The sequence below is a fragment of the Haemaphysalis longicornis genome, unplaced genomic scaffold (assembly GCF_048455015.1).
Source record: "Haemaphysalis longicornis isolate Haplotype H1 unplaced genomic scaffold, Haemaphysalis longicornis Haplotype H1 scaffold_195, whole genome shotgun sequence".
Lineage (NCBI taxonomy): Eukaryota > Metazoa > Arthropoda > Arachnida > Ixodida > Ixodidae > Haemaphysalis > Haemaphysalis longicornis.
The window spans coordinates 174,325-188,671 of NW_027526290.1; positions in this window are offsets into that span (position 1 = coordinate 174,325).

Genomic DNA, 14,347 nt, shown 5'->3' on the forward strand with positions numbered 1-14,347 from the left:
TCCACCCTGATGCATATTTTGCTTCGTCCTGTATTGAGCATTTGGGGCCTTGCTGTCTGTGATACGTGATGTTTCGATTGTCCAGAATTCTTCTTTCGGCCTTTGTTGCAGTGAGTCTCTCGTATTGGGCTGCACGCTGCGCTTCCACTATTTCATAGAGCGTATTGTGCATGCCCAGTCGGAGTAGTCCCTTCTTGCGTATCCACCATGGCTTTCGCTCTGACTTGCCTTCTGCCCGCGTTATGCTCTGGAGGCATGTTCCGCGGAGGAGGGTCCAGCCTGATGCATATTCTGGCTTCGTCCTGTATTGAGCATTTGGGGCCTTGCTGTCTGTGATACGTGATGTTTCGATTGTCCAGAATTCTTCTTTCGGCCTTTGTTGCAGTGAGTCTCTCGTATTGGGCTGCACGCTGCGCTCCCGCTATTTCGTCGAGCGTGTTGTGCATGCCCAGTCGGAGTAGTCCCTTCGTGCGTGTCCACCATGGCTTTCGCTCTGGCTTGCCTTCTGCCCGCGTTATGCTCTGGAGGCATGTTCCGCGGAGGAGGGTCCAGCCTGATGCATATTCTGGCTTCGTCCTGTATTGAGCATTTGGGGCCTTGCTGTCTGTGATACGTGATGTTTCGATTGTCCAGAATTCTTCTTTCGGCCTTTGTTGCAGTGAGTCTCTCGTATTGGGCTGCACGCTGCGCTCCCGCTATTTCGTCGAGCGTGTTGTGCATGCCCAGTCGGAGTAGTCCCTTCGTGCGTGTCCACCATGGCTTTCGCTCTGGCTTGCCTTCTGCCCGCGTTATGCTCTGGAGGCATGTTCCGCGGAGGAGGGTCCAGCCTGATGCATATTCTGGCTTCGTCCTGTATTGAGCATTTGGGGCCTTGCTGTCTGTGATACGTGATGTTTCGATTGTCCAGAATTCTTCTTTCGGCCTTTGTTGCAGTGAGTCTCTCGTATTGGGCTGCACGCTGCGCTTCCGCTATTTCGTCGAGCGTGTTGTGCATGCCCAGTCGGAGTAGTCCCTTCGTGCGTGTCCACCATGGCTTTCGCTCTGGCTTGCCTTCTGCCCGCGTTATGCTCTGGAGGCATGTTCCGCGGAGGAGGGTCCACCCTGATGCATATTTTGCTTCGTCCTGTATTGAGCATTTGGGGCCTTGCTGTCTGTGATACGTGATGTTTCGATTGTCCAGAATTCTTCTTTCGGCCTTTGTTGCAGTGAGTCTCTCGTATTGGGCTGCACGCTGCGCTTCCACTATTTCATAGAGCGTATTGTGCATGCCCAGTCGGAGTAGTCCCTTCTTGCGTATCCACCATGGCTTTCGCTCTGACTTGCCTTCTGCCCGCGTTATGCTCTGGAGGCATGTTCCGCGGAGGAGGGTCCAGCCTGATGCATATTCTGGCTTCGTCCTGTATTGAGCATTTGGGGCCTTGCTGTCTGTGATACGTGATGTTTCGATTGTCCAGAATTCTTCTTTCGGCCTTTGTTGCAGTGAGTCTCTCGTATTGGGCTGCACGCTGCGCTCCCGCTATTTCGTCGAGCGTGTTGTGCATGCCCAGTCGGAGTAGTCCCTTCGTGCGTGTCCACCATGGCTTTCGCTCTGGCTTGCCTTCTGCCCGCGTTATGCTCTGGAGGCATGTTCCGCGGAGGAGGGTCCACCCTGATGCATATTTTGCTTCGTCCTGTATTGAGCATTTGGGGCCTTGCTGTCTGTGATACGTGATGTTTCGATTGTCCAGAATTCTTCTTTCGGCCTTTGTTGCAGTGAGTCTCTCGTATTGGGCTGCACGCTGCGCTCCCGCTATTTCGTCGAGCGTGTTGTGCATGCCCAGTCGGAGTAGTCCCTTCGTGCGTGTCCACCATGGCTTTCGCTCTGGCTTGCCTTCTGCCCGCGTTATGCTCTGGAGGCATGTTCCGCGGAGGAGGGTCCACCCTGATGCATATTCTGGCTTCGTCCTGTATTGAGCATTTGGGGCCTTGCTGTCTGTGATACGTGATGTTTCGATTGTCCAGAATTCTTCTTTCGGCCTTTGTTGCAGTGAGTCTCTCGTATTGGGCTGCACGCTGCGCTCCCGCTATTTCGTCGAGCGTGTTGTGCATGCCCAGTCGGAGTAGTCCCTTCGTGCGTGTCCACCATGGCTTTCGCTCTGGCTTGCCTTCTGCCCGCGTTATGCTCTGGAGGCATGTTCCGCGGAGGAGGGTCCAGCCTGATGCATATTCTGGCTTCGTCCTGTATTGAGCATTTGGGGCCTTGCTGTCTGTGATACGTGATGTTTCGATTGTCCAGAATTCTTCTTTCGGCCTTTGTTGCAGTGAGTCTCTCGTATTGGGCTGCACGCTGCGCTTCCGCTATTTCGTCGAGCGTGTTGTGCATGCCCAGTCGGAGTAGTCCCTTCGTGCGTGTCCACCATGGCTTTCGCTCTGGCTTGCCTTCTGCCCGCGTTATGCTCTGGAGGCATGTTCCGCGGAGGAGGGTCCAGCCTGATGCATATTCTGGCTTCGTCCTGTATTGAGCATTTGGGGCCTTGCTGTCTGTGATACGTGATGTTTCGATTGTCCAGAATTCTTCTTTCGGCCTTTGTTGCAGTGAGTCTCTCGTATTGGGCTGCACGCTGCGCTCCCGCTATTTCGTCGAGCGTGTTGTGCATGCCCAGTCGGAGTAGTCCCTTCGTGCGTGTCCACCATGGCTTTCGCTCTGGCTTGCCTTCTGCCCGCGTTATGCTCTGGAGGCATGTTCCGCGGAGGAGGGTCCACCCTGATGCATATTCTGGCTTCGTCCTGTATTGAGCATTTGGGGCCTTGCTGTCTGTGATACGTGATGTTTCGATTGTCCAGAATTCTTCTTTCGGCCTTTGTTGCAGTGAGTCTCTCGTATTGGGCTGCACGCTGCGCTCCCGCTATTTCGTCGAGCGTGTTGTGCATGCCCAGTCGGAGTAGTCCCTTCGTGCGTGTCCACCATGGCTTTCGCTCTGGCTTGCCTTCTGCCCGCGTTATGCTCTGGAGGCATGTTCCGCGGAGGAGGGTCCACCCTGATGCATATTTTGCTTCGTCCTGTATTGAGCATTTGGGGCCTTGCTGTCTGTGATACGTGATGTTTCGATTGTCCAGAATTCTTCTTTCGGCCTTTGTTGCAGTGAGTCTCTCGTATTGGGCTGCACGCTGCGCTCCCGCTATTTCGTCGAGCGTGTTGTGCATGCCCAGTCGGAGTAGTCCCTTCGTGCGTGTCCACCATGGCTTTCGCTCTGGCTTGCCTTCTGCCCGCGTTATGCTCTGGAGGCATGTTCCGCGGAGGAGGGTCCAGCCTGATGCATATTCTGGCTTCGTCCTGTATTGAGCATTTGGGGCCTTGCTGTCTGTGATACGTGATGTTTCGATTGTCCAGAATTCTTCTTTCGGCCTTTGTTGCAGTGAGTCTCTCGTATTGGGCTGCACGCTGCGCTCCCGCTATTTCGTCGAGCGTGTTGTGCATGCCCAGTCGGAGTAGTCCCTTCGTGCGTGTCCACCATGGCTTTCGCTCTGGCTTGCCTTCTGCCCGCGTTATGCTCTGGAGGCATGTTCCGCGGAGGAGGGTCCAGCCTGATGCATATTCTGGCTTCGTCCTGTATTGAGCATTTGGGGCCTTGCTGTCTGTGATACGTGATGTTTCGATTGTCCAGAATTCTTCTTTCGGCCTTTGTTGCAGTGAGTCTCTCGTATTGGGCTGCACGCTGCGCTCCCGCTATTTCGTCGAGCGTGTTGTGCATGCCCAGTCGGAGTAGTCCCTTCGTGCGTGTCCACCATGGCTTTCGCTCTGGCTTGCCTTCTGCCCGCGTTATGCTCTGGAGGCATGTTCCGCGGAGGAGGGTCCAGCCTGATGCATATTCTGGCTTCGTCCTGTATTGAGCATTTGGGGCCTTGCTGTCTGTGATACGTGATGTTTCGATTGTCCAGAATTCTTCTTTCGGCCTTTGTTGCAGTGAGTCTCTCGTATTGGGCTGCACGCTGCGCTTCCGCTATTTCGTCGAGCGTGTTGTGCATGCCCAGTCGGAGTAGTCCCTTCGTGCGTGTCCACCATGGCTTTCGCTCTGGCTTGCCTTCTGCCCGCGTTATGCTCTGGAGGCATGTTCCGCGGAGGAGGGTCCAGCCTGATGCATATTCTGGCTTCGTCCTGTATTGAGCATTTGGGGCCTTGCTGTCTGTGATACGTGATGTTTCGATTGTCCAGAATTCTTCTTTCGGCCTTTGTTGCAGTGAGTCTCTCGTATTGGGCTGCACGCTGCGCTCCCGCTATTTCGTCGAGCGTGTTGTGCATGCCCAGTCGGAGTAGTCCCTTCGTGCGTGTCCACCATGGCTTTCGCTCTGGCTTGCCTTCTGCCCGCGTTATGCTCTGGAGGCATGTTCCGCGGAGGAGGGTCCACCGTGATGCATATTTTGCTTCGTCCTGTATTGAGCATTTGGGGCCTTGCTGTCTGTGATACGTGATGTTTCGATTGTCCAGAATTCTTCTTTCGGCCTTTGTTGCAGTGAGTCTCTCGTATTGGGCTGCACGCTGCGCTCCCGCTATTTCGTCGAGCGTGTTGTGCATGCCCAGTCGGAGTAGTCCCTTCGTGCGTGTCCACCATGGCTTTCGCTCTGGCTTGCCTTCTGCCCGCGTTATGCTCTGGAGGCATGTTCCGCGGAGGAGGGTCCACCGTGATGCATATTTTGCTTCGTCCTGTATTGAGCATTTGGGGCCTTGCTGTCTGTGATACGTGATGTTTCGATTGTCCAGAATTCTTCTTTCGGCCTTTGTTGCAGTGAGTCTCTCGTATTGGGCTGCACGCTGCGCTTCCGCTATTTCGTCGAGCGTGTTGTGCATGCCCAGTCGGAGTAGTCCCTTCGTGCGTGTCCACCATGGCTTTCGCTCTGGCTTGCCTTCTGCCCGCGTTATGCTCTGGAGGCATGTTCCGCGGAGGAGGGTCCAGCCTGATGCATATTCTGGCTTCGTCCTGTATTGAGCATTTGGGGCCTTGCTGTCTGTGATACGTGATGTTTCGATTGTCCAGAATTCTTCTTTCGGCCTTTGTTGCAGTGAGTCTCTCGTATTGGGCTGCACGCTGCGCTCCCGCTATTTCGTCGAGCGTGTTGTGCATGCCCAGTCGGAGTAGTCCCTTCGTGCGTGTCCACCATGGCTTTCGCTCTGGCTTGCCTTCTGCCCGCGTTATGCTCTGGAGGCATGTTCCGCGGAGGAGGGTCCACCCTGATGCATATTTTGCTTCGTCCTGTATTGAGCATTTGGGGCCTTGCTGTCTGTGATACGTGATGTTTCGATTGTCCAGAATTCTTCTTTCGGCCTTTGTTGCAGTGAGTCTCTCGTATTGGGCTGCACGCTGCGCTTCCACTATTTCATAGAGCGTATTGTGCATGCCCAGTCGGAGTAGTCCCTTCTTGCGTATCCACCATGGCTTTCGCTCTGGCTTGCCTTCTGCCCGCGTTATGCTCTGGAGGCATGTTCCGCGGAGGAGGGTCCAGCCTGATGCATATTCTGGCTTCGTCCTGTATTGAGCATTTGGGGCCTTGCTGTCTGTGATACGTGATGTTTCGATTGTCCAGAATTCTTCTTTCGGCCTTTGTTGCAGTGAGTCTCTCGTATTGGGCTGCACGCTGCGCTTCCACTATTTCGTCGAGCGTGTTGTGCATGCCCAGTCGGAGTAGTCCCTTCGTGCGTGTCCACCATGGCTTTCGCTCTGACTTGCCTTCTGCCCGCGTTATGCTCTGGAGGCATGTTCCGCGGAGGAGGGTCCACCCTGATGCATATTTTGCTTCGTCCTGTATTGAGCATTTGGGGCCTTGCTGTCTGTGATACGTGATGTTTCGATTGTCCAGAATTCTTCTTTCGGCCTTTGTTGCAGTGAGTCTCTCGTATTGGGCTGCACGCTGCGCTCCCGCTATTTCGTCGAGCGTGTTGTGCATGCCCAGTCGGAGTAGTCCCTTCGTGCGTGTCCACCATGGCTTTCGCTCTGGCTTGCCTTCTGCCCGCGTTATGCTCTGGAGGCATGTTCCGCGGAGGAGGGTCCACCCTGATGCATATTTTGCTTCGTCCTGTATTGAGCATTTGGGGCCTTGCTGTCTGTGATACGTGATGTTTCGATTGTCCAGAATTCTTCTTTCGGCCTTTGTTGCAGTGAGTCTCTCGTATTGGGCTGCACGCTGCGCTTCCACTATTTCATAGAGCGTATTGTGCATGCCCAGTCGGAGTAGTCCCTTCGTGCGTGTCCACCATGGCTTTCGCTCTGGCTTGCCTTCTGCCCGCGTTATGCTCTGGAGGCATGTTCCGCGGAGGAGGGTCCAGCCTGATGCATATTCTGGCTTCGTCCTGTATTGAGCATTTGGGGCCTTGCTGTCTGTGATACGTGATGTTTCGATTGTCCAGAATTCTTCTTTCGGCCTTTGTTGCAGTGAGTCTCTCGTATTGGGCTGCACGCTGCGCTTCCGCTATTTCGTCGAGCGTGTTGTGCATGCCCAGTCGGAGTAGTCCCTTCGTGCGTGTCCACCATGGCTTTCGCTCTGGCTTGCCTTCTGCCCGCGTTATGCTCTGGAGGCATGTTCCGCGGAGGAGGGTCCAGCCTGATGCATATTCTGGCTTCGTCCTGTATTGAGCATTTGGGGCCTTGCTGTCTGTGATACGTGATGTTTCGATTGTCCAGAATTCTTCTTTCGGCCTTTGTTGCAGTGAGTCTCTCGTATTGGGCTGCACGCTGCGCTTCCGCTATTTCGTCGAGCGTGTTGTGCATGCCCAGTCGGAGTAGTCCCTTCGTGCGTGTCCACCATGGCTTTCGCTCTGGCTTGCCTTCTGCCCGCGTTATGCTCTGGAGGCATGTTCCGCGGAGGAGGGTCCACCGTGATGCATATTTTGCTTCGTCCTGTATTGAGCATTTGGGGCCTTGCTGTCTGTGATACGTGATGTTTCGATTGTCCAGAATTCTTCTTTCGGCCTTTGTTGCAGTGAGTCTCTCGTATTGGGCTGCACGCTGCGCTCCCGCTATTTCGTCGAGCGTGTTGTGCATGCCCAGTCGGAGTAGTCCCTTCGTGCGTGTCCACCATGGCTTTCGCTCTGGCTTGCCTTCTGCCCGCGTTATGCTCTGGAGGCATGTTCCGCGGAGGAGGGTCCAGCCTGATGCATATTCTGGCTTCGTCCTGTATTGAGCATTTGGGGCCTTGCTGTCTGTGATACGTGATGTTTCGATTGTCCAGAATTCTTCTTTCGGCCTTTGTTGCAGTGAGTCTCTCGTATTGGGCTGCACGCTGCGCTTCCGCTATTTCGTCGAGCGTGTTGTGCATGCCCAGTCGGAGTAGTCCCTTCGTGCGTGTCCACCATGGCTTTCGCTCTGGCTTGCCTTCTGCCCGCGTTATGCTCTGGATGCATGTTCCGCGGAGGAGGGTCCAGCCTGATGCATATTCTGGCTTCGTCCTGTATTGAGCATTTGGGGCCTTGCTGTCTGTGATACGTGATGTTTCGATTGTCCAGAATTCTTCTTTCGGCCTTTGTTGCAGTGAGTCTCTCGTATTGGGCTGCACGCTGCGCTTCCGCTATTTCGTCGAGCGTGTTGTGCATGCCCAGTCGGAGTAGTCCCTTCGTGCGTGTCCACCATGGCTTTCGCTCTGGCTTGCCTTCTGCCCGCGTTATGCTCTGGATGCATGTTCCGCGGTAGAGGGTCCACCCTGATGCGTATTCTGGCTTCATCCGGTATTGAGCATTTGGGGCCTTGCTGTCTGTGATACGTGATGTTTCGATTGTCCAGAATTCTTCTTTCGGCCTTTGTTGCAGTGAGTCTCGCGTGTTGGGCTGCACGCTGCGCTTCCACTATTTCATAGAGCGTATTGTGCATGCCCAGTCGGAGTAGTCCCTTCTTGCGTGTCCACCATGGCTTTCGCTCTGGCTTGCCTTCTGCCCGCGTTATGCTCTGGAGGCATGTTCCGCGGAGGAGGGTCCAGCCTGATGCATATTCTGGCTTCGTCCTGTATTGAGCATTTGGGGCCTTGCTGTCTGTGATACGTGATGTTTCGATTGTCCAGAATTCTTCTTTCGGCCTTTGTTGCAGTGAGTCTCTCGTATTGGGCTGCACGCTGCGCTTCCGCTATTTCGTCGAGCGTGTTGTGCATGCCCAGTCGGAGTAGTCCCTTCGTGCGTATCCACCATGGCTTTCGCTCTGGCTTGCCTTCTGCCCGCGTTATGCTCTGGATGCATGTTCCGCGGTAGAGGGTCCACCCTGATGCGTATTCTGGCTTCGTCCTGTATTGAGGATTTGGGGCCTTGCTGTCTGTGATACACATATCACAGACAGCAAGGCTGTCTGTGATGTTTCGATTGTCCAGAATTCTTTGTTGCAGTGAGTCTCGCGTGTTGGGCTGCACGCTGCGCTTCCGCTATTTCGTCGAGCGTGTTGTGCATGCCCAGTCGGAGTAGTCCCTTCTTGCGTATCCACCATGGCTTTCGCTCTGACTTGCCTTCTTCCCGCGTTATGCTCTGGAGGCATGTTCCGCGGAGGAGGGTCCACCCTGATGCATATTTTGCTTCGTCCTGTATTGAGCATTTGGGGCCTTGCTGTCTGTGATACGTGATGTTTCGATTGTCCAGAATTCTTCTTTCGGCCTTTGTTGCAGTGAGTCTCTCGTATTGGGCTGCACGCTGCGCTTCCGCTATTTCGTCGAGCGTGTTGTGCATGCCCAGTCGGAGTAGTCCCTTCGTGCGTGTCCACCATGGCTTTCGCTCTGGCTTGCCTTCTGCCCGCGTTATGCTCTGGATGCATGTTCCGCGGTAGAGGGTCCACCCTGATGCGTATTCTGGCTTCATCCGGTATTGAGCATTTGGGGCCTTGCTGTCTGTGATACGTGATGTTTCGATTGTCCAGAATTCTTCTTTCGGCCTTTGTTGCAGTGAGTCTCTCGTATTGGGCTGCACGCTGCGCTCCCGCTATTTCGTCGAGCGTGTTGTGCATGCCCAGTCGGAGTAGTCCCTTCGTGCGTGTCCACCATGGCTTTCGCTCTGGCTTGCCTTCTGCCCGCGTTATGCTCTGGATGCATGTTCCGCGGTAGAGGGTCCACCCTGATGCGTATTCTGGCTTCATCCGGTATTGAGCATTTGGGGCCTTGCTGTCTGTGATACGTGATGTTTCGATTGTCCAGAATTCTTCTTTCGGCCTTTGTTGCAGTGAGTCTCTCGTATTGGGCTGCACGCTGCGCTTCCGCTATTTCGTCGAGCGTGTTGTGCATGCCCAGTCGGAGTAGTCCCTTCGTGCGTGTCCACCATGGCTTTCGCTCTGGCTTGCCTTCTGCCCGCGTTATGCTCTGGATGCATGTTCCGCGGTAGAGGGTCCACCCTGATGCGTATTCTGGCTTCATCCGGTATTGAGCATTTGGGGCCTTGCTGTCTGTGATACGTGATGTTTCGATTGTCCAGAATTCTTCTTTCGGCCTTTGTTGCAGTGAGTCTCTCGTATTGGGCTGCACGCTGCGCTCCCGCTATTTCGTCGAGCGTGTTGTGCATGCCCAGTCGGAGTAGTCCCTTCGTGCGTGTCCACCATGGCTTTCGCTCTGGCTTGCCTTCTGCCCGCGTTATGCTCTGGATGCATGTTCCGCGGTAGAGGGTCCACCCTGATGCGTATTCTGGCTTCATCCGGTATTGAGCATTTGGGGCCTTGCTGTCTGTGATACGTGATGTTTCGATTGTCCAGAATTCTTCTTTCGGCCTTTGTTGCAGTGAGTCTCTCGTATTGGGCTGCACGCTGCGCTCCCGCTATTTCGTCGAGCGTGTTGTGCATGCCCAGTCGGAGTAGTCCCTTCGTGCGTGTCCACCATGGCTTTCGCTCTGGCTTGCCTTCTGCCCGCGTTATGCTCTGGATGCATGTTCCGCGGTAGAGGGTCCACCCTGATGCGTATTCTGGCTTCATCCGGTATTGAGCATTTGGGGCCTTGCTGTCTGTGATACGTGATGTTTCGATTGTCCAGAATTCTTCTTTCGGCCTTTGTTGCAGTGAGTCTCTCGTATTGGGCTGCACGCTGCGCTTCCGCTATTTCGTCGAGCGTGTTGTGCATGCCCAGTCGGAGTAGTCCCTTCGTGCGTGTCCACCATGGCTTTCGCTCTGGCTTGCCTTCTGCCCGCGTTATGCTCTGGATGCATGTTCCGCGGTAGAGGGTCCACCCTGATGCGTATTCTGGCTTCATCCGGTATTGAGCATTTGGGGCCTTGCTGTCTGTGATACGTGATGTTTCGATTGTCCAGAATTCTTCTTTCGGCCTTTGTTGCAGTGAGTCTCTCGTATTGGGCTGCACGCTGCGCTTCCGCTATTTCGTCGAGCGTGTTGTGCATGCCCAGTCGGAGTAGTCCCTTCGTGCGTGTCCACCATGGCTTTCGCTCTGGCTTGCCTTCTGCCCGCGTTATGCTCTGGATGCATGTTCCGCGGTAGAGGGTCCACCCTGATGCGTATTCTGGCTTCATCCGGTATTGAGCATTTGGGGCCTTGCTGTCTGTGATACGTGATGTTTCGATTGTCCAGAATTCTTCTTTCGGCCTTTGTTGCAGTGAGTCTCTCGTATTGGGCTGCACGCTGCGCTCCCGCTATTTCGTCGAGCGTGTTGTGCATGCCCAGTCGGAGTAGTCCCTTCGTGCGTGTCCACCATGGCTTTCGCTCTGGCTTGCCTTCTGCCCGCGTTATGCTCTGGATGCATGTTCCGCGGTAGAGGGTCCACCCTGATGCGTATTCTGGCTTCATCCGGTATTGAGCATTTGGGGCCTTGCTGTCTGTGATACGTGATGTTTCGATTGTCCAGAATTCTTCTTTCGGCCTTTGTTGCAGTGAGTCTCTCGTATTGGGCTGCACGCTGCGCTTCCGCTATTTCGTCGAGCGTGTTGTGCATGCCCAGTCGGAGTAGTCCCTTCGTGCGTGTCCACCATGGCTTTCGCTCTGGCTTGCCTTCTGCCCGCGTTATGCTCTGGATGCATGTTCCGCGGTAGAGGGTCCACCCTGATGCGTATTCTGGCTTCATCCGGTATTGAGCATTTGGGGCCTTGCTGTCTGTGATACGTGATGTTTCGATTGTCCAGAATTCTTCTTTCGGCCTTTGTTGCAGTGAGTCTCTCGTATTGGGCTGCACGCTGCGCTCCCGCTATTTCGTCGAGCGTGTTGTGCATGCCCAGTCGGAGTAGTCCCTTCGTGCGTGTCCACCATGGCTTTCGCTCTGGCTTGCCTTCTGCCCGCGTTATGCTCTGGATGCATGTTCCGCGGTAGAGGGTCCACCCTGATGCGTATTCTGGCTTCATCCGGTATTGAGCATTTGGGGCCTTGCTGTCTGTGATACGTGATGTTTCGATTGTCCAGAATTCTTCTTTCGGCCTTTGTTGCAGTGAGTCTCTCGTATTGGGCTGCACGCTGCGCTCCCGCTATTTCGTCGAGCGTGTTGTGCATGCCCAGTCGGAGTAGTCCCTTCGTGCGTGTCCACCATGGCTTTCGCTCTGGCTTGCCTTCTGCCCGCGTTATGCTCTGGATGCATGTTCCGCGGTAGAGGGTCCACCCTGATGCGTATTCTGGCTTCATCCGGTATTGAGCATTTGGGGCCTTGCTGTCTGTGATACGTGATGTTTCGATTGTCCAGAATTCTTCTTTCGGCCTTTGTTGCAGTGAGTCTCTCGTATTGGGCTGCACGCTGCGCTTCCGCTATTTCGTCGAGCGTGTTGTGCATGCCCAGTCGGAGTAGTCCCTTCGTGCGTGTCCACCATGGCTTTCGCTCTGGCTTGCCTTCTGCCCGCGTTATGCTCTGGATGCATGTTCCGCGGTAGAGGGTCCACCCTGATGCGTATTCTGGCTTCATCCGGTATTGAGCATTTGGGGCCTTGCTGTCTGTGATACGTGATGTTTCGATTGTCCAGAATTCTTCTTTCGGCCTTTGTTGCAGTGAGTCTCTCGTATTGGGCTGCACGCTGCGCTCCCGCTATTTCGTCGAGCGTGTTGTGCATGCCCAGTCGGAGTAGTCCCTTCGTGCGTGTCCACCATGGCTTTCGCTCTGGCTTGCCTTCTGCCCGCGTTATGCTCTGGATGCATGTTCCGCGGTAGAGGGTCCACCCTGATGCGTATTCTGGCTTCATCCGGTATTGAGCATTTGGGGCCTTGCTGTCTGTGATACGTGATGTTTCGATTGTCCAGAATTCTTCTTTCGGCCTTTGTTGCAGTGAGTCTCTCGTATTGGGCTGCACGCTGCGCTCCCGCTATTTCGTCGAGCGTGTTGTGCATGCCCAGTCGGAGTAGTCCCTTCGTGCGTGTCCACCATGGCTTTCGCTCTGGCTTGCCTTCTGCCCGCGTTATGCTCTGGATGCATGTTCCGCGGAGGAGGGTCCACCCTGATGCATATTTTGCTTCGTCCTGTATTGAGCATTTGGGGCCTTGCTGTCTGTGATACGTGATGTTTCGATTGTCCAAAATTCTTCTTCCGGCCTTTGTTGCAGTGAGTCTCTCGTATTGGGCTGCACGCTGCGCTTCCGCTATTTCGTCGAGCGTGTTGTGCATGCCCAGTCGGAGTAGTCCTTTCGTGCTTGTCTTCCGGTTATCCTAGGGCCGTCTTATACGCTCTTCTGATGAGCGCATTGAGCTTGTTCTTTTCGCTTTGGTTCCATCTGTGATAGGCCGCCACGTGTGATATGGCATATCACAAAGGAGTGGACTAGCCTTGTGAGGTTGTCTTCTCTCACGCCGCCTCTCTTGTTCGGGATCCTTTTGAGCATTCTTAGTGCGTTTGCTGCCTTCCCTGTTATTCTTGTGATGGTGCCGCCGTTGGTTCCATGTGCTTCGATAAGTAAGCTGTGAAGCAGCGCTTAAACGAAGACAGTAAGAGAGGACACAGACACGAGCGCTGTTCTCAGCCCCGAACAAACTTTAAAGTTTGTGTGCAAAGGTGAACTCGCCTGGGCGCTCAAAGGTGCGATGCATGACGAAGCACGCAAAGCGCTTCGTGGCTTGCCGCGACAGCGTCGTGTACGAGGTGCCCCTCGCATGTTGTCGTGTGTACGTGGGGGAGACCGGGCGTTGCCAGAACGACCACCTAAAGGAGCATGCGTACTCTCTGAAAATCGGCACCGGAAGCAACTTGGCAATGCACTGCAAGGCCTTGAAATGCTCCCCGCGTTTGGAAGACACTAAGGTGCTCAAGAGGTTTGTGATACACGCGCACGTGAAATCTATGAGGCGTGGGAGATAGCCCAGCGTAGCGAGATTGCGTGAGCACTCCTTCGGTAGCCTTGTATAAGAAATAACTTGGGTACTTGAACATGTGATTTGAGTTATCATGCAAAGCAGATGCGCCTGAAGTTTGTACATTTGTTTGTGTTTCTTTTTCACGCACGAATGTAACGTCATGGTATTTTTCCTTTATATTTCCGCAAGAAATATTGCTCAGTTGATAGTAAAAAAACAGCGCTCGTGTCTGTGTCTTCTCTTATTGTCTTCGTTTGAGCGCTGTTTCACAGTTTAATTATGAACCAACTAGCCCAAACCCAAACGTTAGTTTGCTTCGATAAGCATACCCAGGATTCGGATCTTGTTGACTGTTAGGATTTCCTTGCCGTCACCGGTTCTGATCTTGATTTTTTTCGCTTGCTCTGGTCTTGGTTCGGTGCGCATTCGTTGCCTGGTAGATCATGAGCTCTGATTTGCTCGGAGAGCATCTCAGGCCAGACCCTTCCAAGCTTTCTTCTATCGCCTCTACTGCCCTTTGCAATGTGGCCTCAATGTGCACGTCGCTTCTGCCATTCACCCACAGTGTAATGTCGTCCGAGTAGATTGCGTGGCACAGGTCTTTGATCTGGATCAATCTCTTAGCCACTCGGATCATCCCGAGGTTAAAGAGCATGGGCGAGATGACTACCCCTTGCAGGCCAGCGTTTTCTTTTTCGGGGGGGGGGGGCAACCGAAGGTAACATTTCTATGCAAATTAGGGGCGAGGGCGAGAGCACCGGCCGTTACTAGTACAAACACGAGGAACACCCAACGTTTACCATAAAGGCGCGTTAACCTGCAAAGAGAATCAAAATTAAGTGTATCCGCTTTTGTGATGAAGGCGGAAAGCGAAAGCACTCGTGTGTTCGAGATTTCGGAGCACGTTAAATATCCCTACGCGAAGTTTGCAAAAATAAAAAAAGAACAGCAGTAACTAAAATATTTACGGGAATAAATTCGAGTACTGCACAGTAGCTATACGTTACCTCCGCTAATGCTAAGGCGTATTTCCGGAGCTTCCCACACGTTATACGCAATCTAAGTCGGTAGAAAAAGAAGTGGATGTAGGCACTCGAGAGTTTAGATCTCCGTGGGAAACCTCTTGCGCTTCCATATTTTTCCTCAAACAAAACCTG